This window comes from Meleagris gallopavo, chromosome 1 (assembly GCF_000146605.3).
Source record: "Meleagris gallopavo isolate NT-WF06-2002-E0010 breed Aviagen turkey brand Nicholas breeding stock chromosome 1, Turkey_5.1, whole genome shotgun sequence".
In the NCBI taxonomy this organism is placed as follows: domain Eukaryota; kingdom Metazoa; phylum Chordata; class Aves; order Galliformes; family Phasianidae; genus Meleagris; species Meleagris gallopavo.
Window position 1 is genome coordinate 70,395,679 of NC_015011.2, and position 13,124 is coordinate 70,408,802.

Genomic DNA, 13,124 nt, shown 5'->3' on the forward strand with positions numbered 1-13,124 from the left:
CTGAGGTCATAGGAGAAGTGTAGGAGCAGGTTGTGAGGAAGGAAAAAGAGCACTGGAAACAAAGGAAGGATTTAGGTTAGAAGAAGAAAGTACAAGCTTTCCCGAAAGAATTGTAGGAGGAGCCACCACCAAGGTAGGAGATGAACGAGACAAGGTCACTATTGCAAAGTGAAAGAAAGAAAATATATCAAACGGGAATCAATGACCAGCAGTAGCAGAGGAGCCAAAAGAAGTAAGCACTGACTACAACAACTAGCTATTCTGCCCTACTGAAAGTAGCTTCCAATGGAACAGAAAGTATCTTCCAATGGAACAGAGGGAACAAAAGCCAGCCTACTGGGGTGGCAGTACATAGACTTCATACAACTTGGAAAGAAAAAAAGAAAGAAAAAAAAAAGAATTGTACAAACAGTTACCTCCAATATTTCTACCCAGTTGTATTAGAATGCCAGACTCCTTTCTTTCCTTGTACCAAAAGTGCTAAACTCTCTGTTGCCTGGTGTAGTTACAGGCCAAGGGGCCACTGAATCCAAAAGATTCAACTTGAAGTTAACAACTGCACATCGCTTGTTAGCATGGGTGGGAGAAAAAAAGAAGCTCAGACCTATCCAGTTTTGTTGTTTTTTTTTAAAGCTTTTATAGACTTCTCACTGCATTCCTCCTTTAACCAGCTGTCAGTGAAAAATGAAGAATGCATTTTCAACCTGTACAAAAATGTCCTATTAAGGCCTAAGGTATTATCAGATACTATAAAACATTTTTGCCCTCAGCTATGCATTCATTTCCTTAGGTGACTGTAATACCACCTTGTAGTCTGGTAAACATTAGGAAAGTTTTAAAATTTCTTAATACAACTAAAAGTACTGTTGGCAGGATGAAATCTTCCCCACCACATTTGATGGCAACATAAGCCTATATTTTTTTGCTTGTTAAGCAGAATGATACTATTCTTAGCAAAATCCAGAGCCAATACAATTAGGAGAGCTTCCCAGGGGTGTTGTGCTGGTGCTTGAATGTGCTGATATCATCAGTTGCTTATAATTTTACAGATATGCACTACTGCTCTCTATTGTGATTGGTGTATACATGCATTCATATTTTTCAAATCATACTGTTACTGGAGGTATCATTTATATTGTGCTACTGAGTATGTTTTTCAGCTTGCAATGAGATCTAGGATCTGTTTGATGGTTTACTTAAAGCAATTATTTGAGGAAGTTTAATTTACATAGTTCCTATCATTTAAATTCTTCTTCTGCCACCAAATAGCAAGAGACAATGATGTCACTTACATTTGCAAGGGTTCCACTGCTGAACTCTGTCCCCTTTCCAGGCTCTTTTCCATTTGCAATAGCTCATAATGTTACTGTTGAACCATTACAGAGAGTGTCTTAACTATTGGTGTTACAACACTGGATTTATTGGTAGTCTAATTTTTACTACGATACCATGATCCTCTAATATATTCCAGAGTCTGGACAGAAACATTTTAAAAATGAGCCTAAGGTAAACCAAAATAGATGGCAAATGTAACTGTGCTTGCAGGATCCCATACTGGTTGGAAGTGAAAGGAGGAAACTGAACACTATTTTTCCTTTCGGGCAAACCTGCCCTTAGCTCAAAGACACAGTATCTCACAAGCAATTTGTCCATTCCCAGTTACAGAAAGTGTTTTCACAGTCAGCACGTGCATGTTTGTGTGGCCTGTTAAATTCAGTCACTGGGCTACTAAACATGGGTTCTGACCTTTGTCAGGGAACACTCTGAAGTGCCAGGCAAGTGCCTTCACATTTCTCTCTGCTCCTGTATGCTGTTTCTCTGCTCTCTTTACCTTTCAGCCAGAAGCTGGCTGGCTCTTACTGTGCCTTTGTACAGTATTTAGCATAATGAGATCCTTGAACTGATTTGGGCTTTCTGGCAGGGAAGTAATGCTGAAAGTAGCAACTCACCTACAGCTGCTTTGATGCGCTGAAATTGAGCCCAGGCGAAGGCAGGGCCGGAGTGTCCAGGAGAGATCCAGTGTTTGCAGGGGCGAGGATTTCAGCACATACGTTATCTTCCCTTGTGGATACTCTTACTGGAAAGTAAGCAACAATAGTCAACTTTTGTCATGACTATAATGTCATTAGCATGAAACAACAATGGTGTCTGGCAATACAAAAACGATGCTGTCCAGTCATTCACAAATAGCACACAGAGCAGTGACATAATTCAGCAGGTTTTTAGACAGGCTCTTGCAGCCTTACGTTAAAAAAGACACAAGCCCTTTCAGTATTTTTGTTCTAATTGTAGCCAGGCTTGCCCCTTTCACAATAGGAGCCCCTCTGCACAGAATATCTTGCAAGTTTTTTTCTATACCAGCTTGCCCTCTCAAAATTAGTAGCTACACATTTGCAACTTGGGTGCCCAGAAGCTATTTGGTAAATGGGATCCTAGATTTATTGCCTGAACCTGCCCTTCTCGGATGCTGCTGACTGCACTGTGCTCTAGTCAGATCTCTCAAAACCCTCCCTTCCCTCCAGAAAAAATGGTAGGCTGCAGAGCTCTTCTGGAGGCAAATAGGCATCTCTAGCAGGAGGTGAATTTTCATTTCACATCTGAGAATTGCTGAAAGTTCTTTTCTGGTGAGAATGAGTCTCATGCTGGAACAAAATGTCATTCCTAGTGCCAGATTTTGCCCCAGTACGTTGCAAGTATCTGGTTAATCCCACTTTTCCGTGATCAATATTTATTTCATCCCTTGGGTAGGAAGATGTAATGTATTACAAAAGCATTAATCCAGACCTCCTTTGATTGCAGTTTTCATAATCCGGACAAATAAATAATACTGCAACTCTGACAAAGTTTTGTGAGCTGCTGCATGAAGCATAAACCCTGCCAGCTTGGGAGAGAAAGTGATTGAGTCAGAGAAGAGCTAAAGGGACTGCTGAAGGTTGTTGGCTCACATTGCGTAGCGTGCATTTTTTGGTATTAATTTCAAACTCTGGGCAGAAATATTATATGAATGAGTGAATAAAGGCACATTTGTAATCCAGTACACCAAGAAACATACTATAGAATTCCTCTTGCTTTGACCTAGTTTAAAGAGTACTGGAAAACCTGCTTTTCTGAGGATCTCCAAGTGTGAAATATTTGTTTAGCACATTAAGCTACTTTAGCTGCTGCTCCTGAGTTTGTGTATTCATACTAGGAATTTCATTCTTGCAGTAGTTCCTACACCCTATAAAAGCTGGAGATAGAAGATAAGAAACTCAAAGTATATCGTAAATCTTTCCCTACATGATGCAAAAATGCACGGCACATATAAAAAGAATGATTTTATTTTTAAAGGGGTCAAATGTCGTGGTGACCTCTTATTTCAGCCTTATTTTGTGAATTTAGTCAGGAATTAATCCACATTAACATTCAGAAATTATCTTTCATCAAAAATTCTGCAAATAATGCCAGCAGAGCTGTTGCCTCTACGCGATGACTGAGTAGCTATCTAAAGGCCTTCATGGCAAATCCTCAGGATTAGGTACATTTTCTTCCTTGATAGATTGAATCACAGAGCCTATAGCATGCTGTATGCCATAATGTGACTCTTTGCCAAGAAATGTTTAGGGTTACAAAAATTAATTGCCCAGGTGTCATGGTTATACTACTGTATCAAAACTTGGCTGAAACTGAATAACTTAGTAGTGGGATGAGGTTGGGTAAACTCAGCCACTCTCCCTTACTAACTACATGCATGTTAAGCACTTAGATATTACTGTGATGGACATTAAGTCTCAAGTAAAAAGGACTGTGGAAATAAAATATCAGGAAGCTGATATGTGTAATTTTGAATGATTTCAAAGTCTGATTTCCAATTCAGCCTTGACGTTTTTCCACCTGTTTTGTAATACATAAGATTCTTATACTACGCAAAGTGTGATGCATTCTCCAAGGAGGAATAGGAAGGATTAAAATATTTATGGTGGAAACTATTTTTTAATGAGACTACCTCAAGTACAGTTATTGCATTTTAGGCGTGAGTGATTTCACAGCATTGTCAACATTAAAAGCCATTGCAAGTTTTGGCTGGAAGGCAAACCAGAGATCTAAAAGCACTCTAAGTTTGCCAAACCAAGTTAAGAGCACATCTCTCTGAAGTTATTTGGTATCCTTAATGAAGATCATAGTATTTGTAATCTAGCCAAACCTCAGTAAAATCAAAGGTTGTTTTTAATTCTTTCATAATACCAAGGCTCCATGTGATCCAACATGACAGATAATAGCTTTGAAAACATTTACCATTTGTTTCTGGCCAAAAATATATTAATACCATGAGGCCTCTTTATTGCCTCTTTATTTGGTGCATTTCAGCAATCAAGGCGTTCTAGAGAAGCCCAAGTGTTAATGAAACAACTTTGTTGAGTAGTTAAAGGATACAATTTATAATAAATTGAATCCCAAATTTCTAATCTGTTGAAGAAGGCTAATCAAAAAGATCCTGTTTTCTTAGGTACAAGCTGAAATGCAACTCATTTACTGTAATTTCATTCTTCATTTTCCTTTATTCAGAGATAAAATGAAAGGCAAAAAACAGAAGCAGGTAAAAAATTTAAGCTAAGCTAAAGGAAGACCTGTACTGTAGGTGAGAATTTCAGAGATCATGAGTACCTGTAGAGTGTTAGACACAATTATTAGATCAGATTTTAAATGAGAACTTTGTCTTTACACAGTTCCTAAGTGATCACTCTGTCCAAGAGACTCTGTGTACATATTAGGCATGTGAGCAATATCCATCAAAGTTACATGTTCTTCTTTTCTGAGGGGTGTCTTCCTCTAAATCTGATACTCCTTTACATCTTTTGGAAAAGGATCCAGTATGTCTCTCAGCTATGCTGTCAAACTTCTGAATGGACCTGAGGACAGACATTTTGCTTGATTCAGAAATAATGTGCCACTACAGTCAATGCTGTGCCAACTGACCCACATCATTAGGAGTCACATTCATGCTATTGGTGCGATATTCACTGTTTCAAATCCTGAATTGCTGTTGCCCTTTTGTTCCCTAGTGGGAAAAACTGATGTTGTATTAAGGGATCTGGAGTTCTGTTGATGCTCAAAAGGGAAATCTCCAGTCTACATTTGCAAAAATACTCTGGCCTTTTCCCTTCTGTCAGCACTAGTGCTTCTATAGCAAATTTCATTTTTGTTTATCTTTCAAGTATTGATCCAAGAGAAGGGGTGGAGGATATAGGAATGTACTGTTTTTTATCTTAAACCAACAAAGAAATGTAGCTTATGAAAATGTAATTGTACATCTCCAAACTTACTTCTGTACCATTTTATAAGCACTTGTTTTCTCAACAGTTGATAGGAATTTGAACAAAGATCTGGGAAGACAGTGTTTCAAAAGCACATGTTTTTCAAAATCTTGTCCCAGATACTTCAGCAGAGGTTTGTACAGCAGTTACAATCCTATGAAGCAATTCTGCATTAGCATGGAAACCTTGAAAACGCTGAGCTCTAAACTTCATTCTCCTAATCCATTCTTTTATGAAATGCTCACCATCAAACTTGAATGAAGGTCTAATTCACAATGTTGTGAGGGCAATACACTTCAAAGCAAGAGGAAATCTATTTCAGTACTAGCACTTTGATTAATGAGTTTTCTGAATCCTTTAACCGTATTTATGTTTGTCAGGTGTGACAGTTCCAGAATTAATGATATCTTCAGAGCTATTTTTCTGTGTATGGTTTGATGCCTGCAGTGATGATTACCATGAAATATTTCATTTTCCAAAGAACAGCCACTTATTAATAAAGCAGATTATATAGAAAGCTATAGAATGCCACGTAGCAGGAGTCTACATTGTTATTGTCACAAATAATTGAGAGAAATATAGATAGCTTTCACACACACACACACACAAGTGATAAAAAAAAATGAAAAGGACTGTTAAGCTTTTGAAAGATGGAGGAATCTAAGGTGTGCATTAACCTTCTGAAGTCAGCAGACATCTGGTGGACTGGGAAATACCTGCAATTTGACAGCTAGATTGTGCCTTTAGGCACAGTCATGAACTAGGGGAGTGGAGGAACATACTGCTTGTAAGACTGCCTACAGAGGCACAGCCTTCTGCGCTGAAGTGCAACAAGAAGGGCTTCTACAAGTACATCAGTAGTAAAATGAAGACTGCCCCAGTTAGGACAGGAGATCTTGTGACAAAAGACACAGGGAAAGTTTAGGTATTCAACACTTTCTTTTCTCATTCTTTACTGATAAAACTGGTCTTCAGGAGTCATAAGACTCTCAGAACAATTGGAAGGTTTGTAGCAAGAAACCCTTGTCCTTACTGAAGGGGGATTATGATAGGGAGCATTCAAACAAACTAGACTTACCAAAAGGTCTGTGAGACCTGTTGAGGTATGCGCACAAATACTGAAGGAACTGATTGATGTCATTGCAAAACCATCCTCAACTGTTTTTAAAAGACTGTGGTGATCAGCAGTTCCTGAGGACTGGAAGAGAGCAAATATCACTTCAATCTTCTAGAATGGCAAGAGGAGGTTCTGTGGAACTACAGCTCAGTCAGCCTCACCTCAATCTCTGGGAAGGTGATGGAGCAAGTCCACGTGGAAACTATTTTCAAATATACTGAGGACAAGAAGGTAACCGGGAGTAGTCAGCAAGTGTTTATGAAGGGAAAACAATTCCTGACCAACCTACAAGCCGTCTACACAGAGATTATTGGATTAGTGAAAGAGAGGAAGAGAGCAGATGTTGCTTTAAAAACTTTAGCAAGGCTTTGAACACTATCTCCTTCAACAACTTCATAGGCAACCTGAGGAAATGTGGACTAGATATATGGATAGTGAGGTGGTCTCACTAAGAGAAAAAGAGCTAAACTACAAGGCTTAGAGCGTTGTGAACAGCAGCATAAAATCCAGCTGGCAGCCAGTCACTAGTGGTGTATCTGAGGGATCAACCAATACTGTTTAACATCTTCGTTAGTGACCTGGATGAAGGGTAAAGTGTGCACCTTAAGAGGTTTGAAGAGAACACAAAATTGTAGGAGTGGCTGATATGCCAAAGATTTGGGCTACTGCCCAGAGAGGCCTTTGCAAGTTGGGGAAAACATGCTAATAGGAATCTCATGAAGTTCAGTAAAGGGAAGTGAAAAGTTTTTTCCCTGGGCAGGATTAATTTCATACTCTAGCACACACTGGAGGCTGACAAGCTGGAAAGTAGCTCTGGAGAAAAAGATCTTTGTGTCTTGGTGGACACTCTGTTGATCATGAGTCAAAGGCAGGCAATAGCCTCCTGGTCCGCATTAGGAATGGTGTTGTCAGCAGATTGATTAAAGGAGGTGATCCTCTTCTCTGTTAAGACACATCTGAAGTGCTGTGTCCTGTTCTGCCCTTCCTAGTACAAGACAGATGTGGGTGTAATCCAGAAATATGTGCTGAAGAGGATCAAGGCACTGGAGCATCTGCTGTAAGAGGAAACTCTGAAAACTGGAACTGTCTTGTCTGAACAAGAGAAGGCTCAGGGAGAATCTTATTGATGTGATGAGGGGAATAAGGAAGGTAGAGTCTTCACTGTAGTGTCAATGAAATGGCAAGTCAAAGGGTATAAATGGAAATACTATAATTTCCATTAACACATAAGAAAAAATCCAAAAATCCTTTTATATTTTTTATTTTTTTTATTACTATGAAGGTAGTTGAACACTTGAACAAGTTGTGTCTTGAAGTTTCCATGCGAGAAACATGCTGTAGGTGACTGCTTTGAGAAAGAAATTGCAGGAGAGAGTCTTCAGAAGTGTCTTCCATTCTCAGCTACTCTGTTATTTTGACTGTGGTGTTGTTGAAACCATGACAAGACTGGATTGCTACAGAAACATTTTGTAGCATTTACTCTATGAAATGCAGTAAGACATTCCCTAATGTGCGACATTTGAAGTGTTAGATTTTCAAGTTGGAATTATCAAGGAATCAAGGAATTTTCCAATATCAAGGAATTATCCAAGAGGATGTTCACTTATCTTCTACTCAGGCATGGTATAGGAGTCGGTAACTACTCCAGTAACTAGCTGACAGAAGTAATTTAAGGATTGGAAAGCATTACATTGACACAACCTTTTAGAATAAAGAGAAGCTACTAGGAATGGAATTTAAGCTTTAATTCATGCAGAGCTTTAAATATTTTGACAGAAAAAAAAATGGATAAAATAGCTTAAACCATATGTTTTCTGTTTGCAGCCAGTCTGTCAGTTGTTTTTCAGCCTTATTGATGAAGTTTGTGTGTTTGTAATGAATATGAAGAAGAAATAACCCTTTCCTTATAAATCTCAACATATATTCTTTGAATTGAGGTCTACAGAGCCAAAAAAATAAAAATAAAAATAAAAAATTGACCTGTATAGTTTTTGCTTCACACAGTAGATATGTTTTTACATGTTGTAGACTGATATAGTCTAGTATTCAAGCCTAACCTGCAACTTGTCTGTGTTGTCTGTGGTTTGATCCAAAGAAGTATTTACTCATGGCTGGATTTTTTTCTGCTCATTTCTGGAATGATCCTATCACCACTGCTTTTTAAAATAGCCACTGCAATATTCATTTCCCTAACCATAAACTTCCTAATTGCCTGAACATCTCTTCTGAAACGATGACTAGGCTGTTAAGTAACACTGATGCATCTGAGATGTTACTCTTAATTTTGAAAATCTTGGCCAGCAGTATAAAGCGAGAGGCCTTGAGGATAAAAGCAAATTTCAAATTATAGTTCAGGATCTTGCATTAACATGAGGAGATCAGCCTTCTTGTATTGCTTAAGGGAAGCTCATAAGCATGCTTTTCACCTACAAAAAGTTCATTGCACATTACAACTACTGTGCAGATGTTTGAGGCTAGTTTCCTTTAACAGCCATACAATAGCCTTAAATTCCAGGAGGCTGCAATGCTTCATTTTTGTAGACTTAAAGAAGTCTGCTAAAATTAGAGGATAGCCTACATCCCTCCTTTCTATGCAGTCTTACATACCTGTAGCCTGACACGGGCTAGCAGACCTTATGAAAGCTACTTTCGAGATTCAGAAGATCCATTGCTTAGAAGAGGGTAGTTACTGCATAGTGGCAGCTAGGGCTATTCATGTCTGACAAAGCTGTAAAAAAGACCAGAGAGCTTCTTGTGGGGAAACAGAGATCTAGGAACAGCCAGATATAGGACTTCATAACATAGGTGGAGATTATTTGGAAGTTACTATGAAGCCCAATTGTTAACTGTTTCATGTTCTAAGTGTTCATTCCAAGGACGAGGAAAACAGGCAGAGAAATGGTCTCTCTTGTAGGTGTAATTCATCTGAGATGTTCCATCTGAACAAAAAAGACAGCACTAACTCTCACCATGTAATAGCACATTTTCTTTCTGTGAAGACTTCTGTGATATTTTTCAAAAGGGCCACAAATTGTGATGGACTTCAGCTTTCATTTACAATCACATCTGTAGTCTCATACCCTGAAGATTAGGAAATATAGGGGGAAAATGGATTTCATTGTGCTCTTAAGCATCTCACATAAGATTTTATGATTTATCTCATTAATAATCTCTGGAATAGAAATGAATATATTGCTACCAAAGCATCACATTCTGCATGAGAAATCTCTTTCTTTTTATTTTTTTTTCTTTCTTTTTCTTTTCTTCTAGTATGTATTTCTGCCTTTCTCTTGTTAAGCGTTATACCCTGTTCACATTTTCAGTCCAGCTCTCCTGCTTGTCTCACTGGCTTGTACTTGATTAGGAATTGCCTGGGGATCTCAGAGCGATAGACCCAATGAAAGAGGCTGTGCATCAGCCTGGTGAAGCTTCACCACACACAGAATTACCATGTGGATCCTGGGAGATTCTGTAGCTTTCACAGTCCTTAGAACCTTTGCCATCTATGACTGTATTTTCTAATGGAGCCATATTCCACACAAATTCATGTCATATTTAATATACTAAATTTCAGTTAATTCCAAGTAATGCAAAATATTCTTTTTTTCCATTAATATGGTCAGTATGTCCACTTTCATTAGAGTGAATGAAGACTAGCTCTCAATTGCGTTGTTAGATTCTGCTTTGTGAAAGTTGATTTTAATAATACAATGCCAGGATGCAGATGCAAATGCAAATGCAAATGCAAATGCAAATACAAAAAAAAAAAAAAGTACTAGCTGTGAGTGGTTATTTTGAAAGAAAAGTGAACAACGAAATATGCTCAGACTTGTTTGTCTACCTATAGTATTTCAAAAATCTCATCCTTGCTATTTTAGATAACTTTTTACACTGTGCTTATTTTAAAACAAAATGAACTAAAAGATGTGTTTTGTTCTATTTAGGGTTGGATTAATGTGTTCAGTACAGAATGGAGATTCAGAAAAGCAAATTGGTTCTTTTTTTCCTCTAGTTCAAGCTCCTTCAGTACTTTCACACCATCCATCCCAAGATCAGTCATTTTGTGGTCAGTTTTTAGTTGACCACAAATCATACAAGTAAACAATGTAAAAAAAAAAACTAGAAATTTTTCTTAAGTAAATCATTTGTTGCCAGAAAAGTTGGCTAAATTAGTATTGCCTGTAATGTCAAGCGTGAAGTTTTGTACTAATGAGAAAAGAGTCATGCTTTAGATACAACTGATAGTAAAAGTTGTGTCTGTTAATTTGCCATCTGAGAAGAATCACGGGAAGGATACTGTGTGTGTGTTATGAGCACAAAGAATACCAGCCTTCAGCATGTGATGACCAGAACAAAACAGCGTACCTGTAACACAGCATATAGAGAAAAAGATGGAAAGGTGGTAAAAAGAAAAGAGAATCTGTGCTTGTTCCTTAACATAAGGCTTGCAGTCTTGTTGAGGGGATTGATAACATTTTTGATAACTGTGTTTATTGTACTTCCCAGAGAGTAGCTCACAGGTTATTGGGAAGAACAGCATTTGATTTGGCAGTGGTGTGAACTGTTTATATATACACAAAAATGCAGGCCTGCATATACATACTGAGGTAAGACAAGAGGAGATTTACTTCAGCAGATCCCCTCTTCCAGCAGCCAACGAGTACAGCTCCCCAGTCATCAGCTGCACACATTGCCTCTCCCTCCAGCCCCTGATCCCTTGCCCACTCCTCTAACACTTCCCCAGTTGATTTTGTGGGGGGATCTGAGGATTTCTTTCTGAAGAAGAGTACTTTTGAAAGGATGCAATTTATATTTGCACTGTTCTTGTGTAATTACAAATACAAACATTTGAATAGAATCAGGAATCTCCCCTGTGGAAAATCTTTGCCTCCAGAACAGAAAACATATTGTGATTAATTCTCTCTGCCAACCCAAACAACCTTTTCTAGTGGCAATATGAAAATAAGCTTCATGCTCACTGTTTCTGCTTTGCTTTCTGGCTAGCCACGGAGATCCTGTTAAAGGAGCTTTCTCTAGAGAAAATGCAAATGCAGTGTTCTGCAAATGGTGTAAGGAACACAATGACCCAGATTCAGTGCAAGTGTAATTGCTGCAGATTTTTTGGTTAGTAGTGAAAGAAAAAAAAGAAAAAAAAAGTAAAGTAAAGTTTTAAAAGGAAGTATTTTAAAGATTTTTGGCATATTGGGCAGGAAATAGTGCAAAAATCAGAACCAGGAGTTAGGATTTCTGGAAACCAAGTGCTAATGTGTGATGACACAGGAACTTGTCATCCAGAATGGGTTAATGTGTTATAAAACAGCAGTGTTTCTTCTGAGTTCAAAATGGAGCTTCCCAGTAAATTGGCTGCATAATGCAAAAATACAAGCAGAAACCAGACACAGAGGTGAATTGCCTGAGGGTCCCACATATTTCAAAGCAGAGAAGTGTAATGATATCTTAAAGAGGTATGGACAAGCCAAGGAATACCTGTGTCATCTGATTACAATAATAGAAATTCTGCTGAAAGGCTTAGGAAGATTAACAATATTAACCTCGCTGTCTCATTTATCCCATATTCTTTGATAAGCAGAACTTCAGTAATCCAGTGATGGTATCTCTAAGATACTGTCATTATTTTCACTTGAAAATAAATATTACATATTATTCAGAGTAATGTCTTCACTACACGATGCTTTACAAGAAAAATCTCTTCATTAAAAGTGACATGCATTTGCCTTAGACGAAGCTGAAATGCAATACATAAAAGGAGAAGACAGAGCAGGAGAACAGCTCAATGTGTTAATTACGGAGCTTTAAAGTTTGGACTGTGGAGTGACAATCACTGCAGAAGTAATTGTGACATCCAAGAGCTTGCTGCATGTCAGGCTGAAGCTGTTGCTCAAACAAGACAGCAGATGGAAAGGATTGGCATAGATCTTATTTACAGTATGCACAAAGTGTGCAAGAAAAAGAAGGTTGTAATGTTTTCTAAAGGAGGTCATCAAACCATGAAAATTTGGGACAAGTAATAACATCTCTGATCAGTTAACAAAAAAGCAAAACCAAATAAATTGGAGCTGATGGAAAGCTACCTACCTGGCTTGTGACATGTAGGACTTCCTGTAGATTGAGTTAGTTTGGATCAGATTATGAACTGAAGAGGATAAACAGCATCCTCTTTATTTAATAGGAGAGGAAGGGAAATAATTGTTTTGCACTAATGTTCTGAATTTCAGGTCAGTGACAGTCTAGGACAATGTAATGCATAAATCAATACTGCGATAATATTTTATTTCACAGAATCACAAATGACCCAGGTTGGAAGAGACCTCAAGGATCATGAATCTCCAACCCTCTGACACACGCAGGGCCACCAACCTCCCCATTTAATACTAGACCAGGTTGCCCAGGGCCCCATCCAATCTGGCCTTGAACACCTCTAGGGACAGGTCATGTTTCCTTACATATTCCTTAAATTCATTACATCTGCAGAATTTACTTTTTAAACTATCAATATGCTTGATTTTAAAACTTCAGCAGAACTATGTAGAAACCTAATCCCCAAGGATCATGGCATCCTACCTGGAAAATAGAGAGAATATCCAAATACTGTGAAAGTTAATAATTACTTTGAGCGCCATGTCAATAGTGTATGGATAAATGCTATACTGTAATATAGATCAGCTTGAGTAGAATTGTATCACATCAGGGAA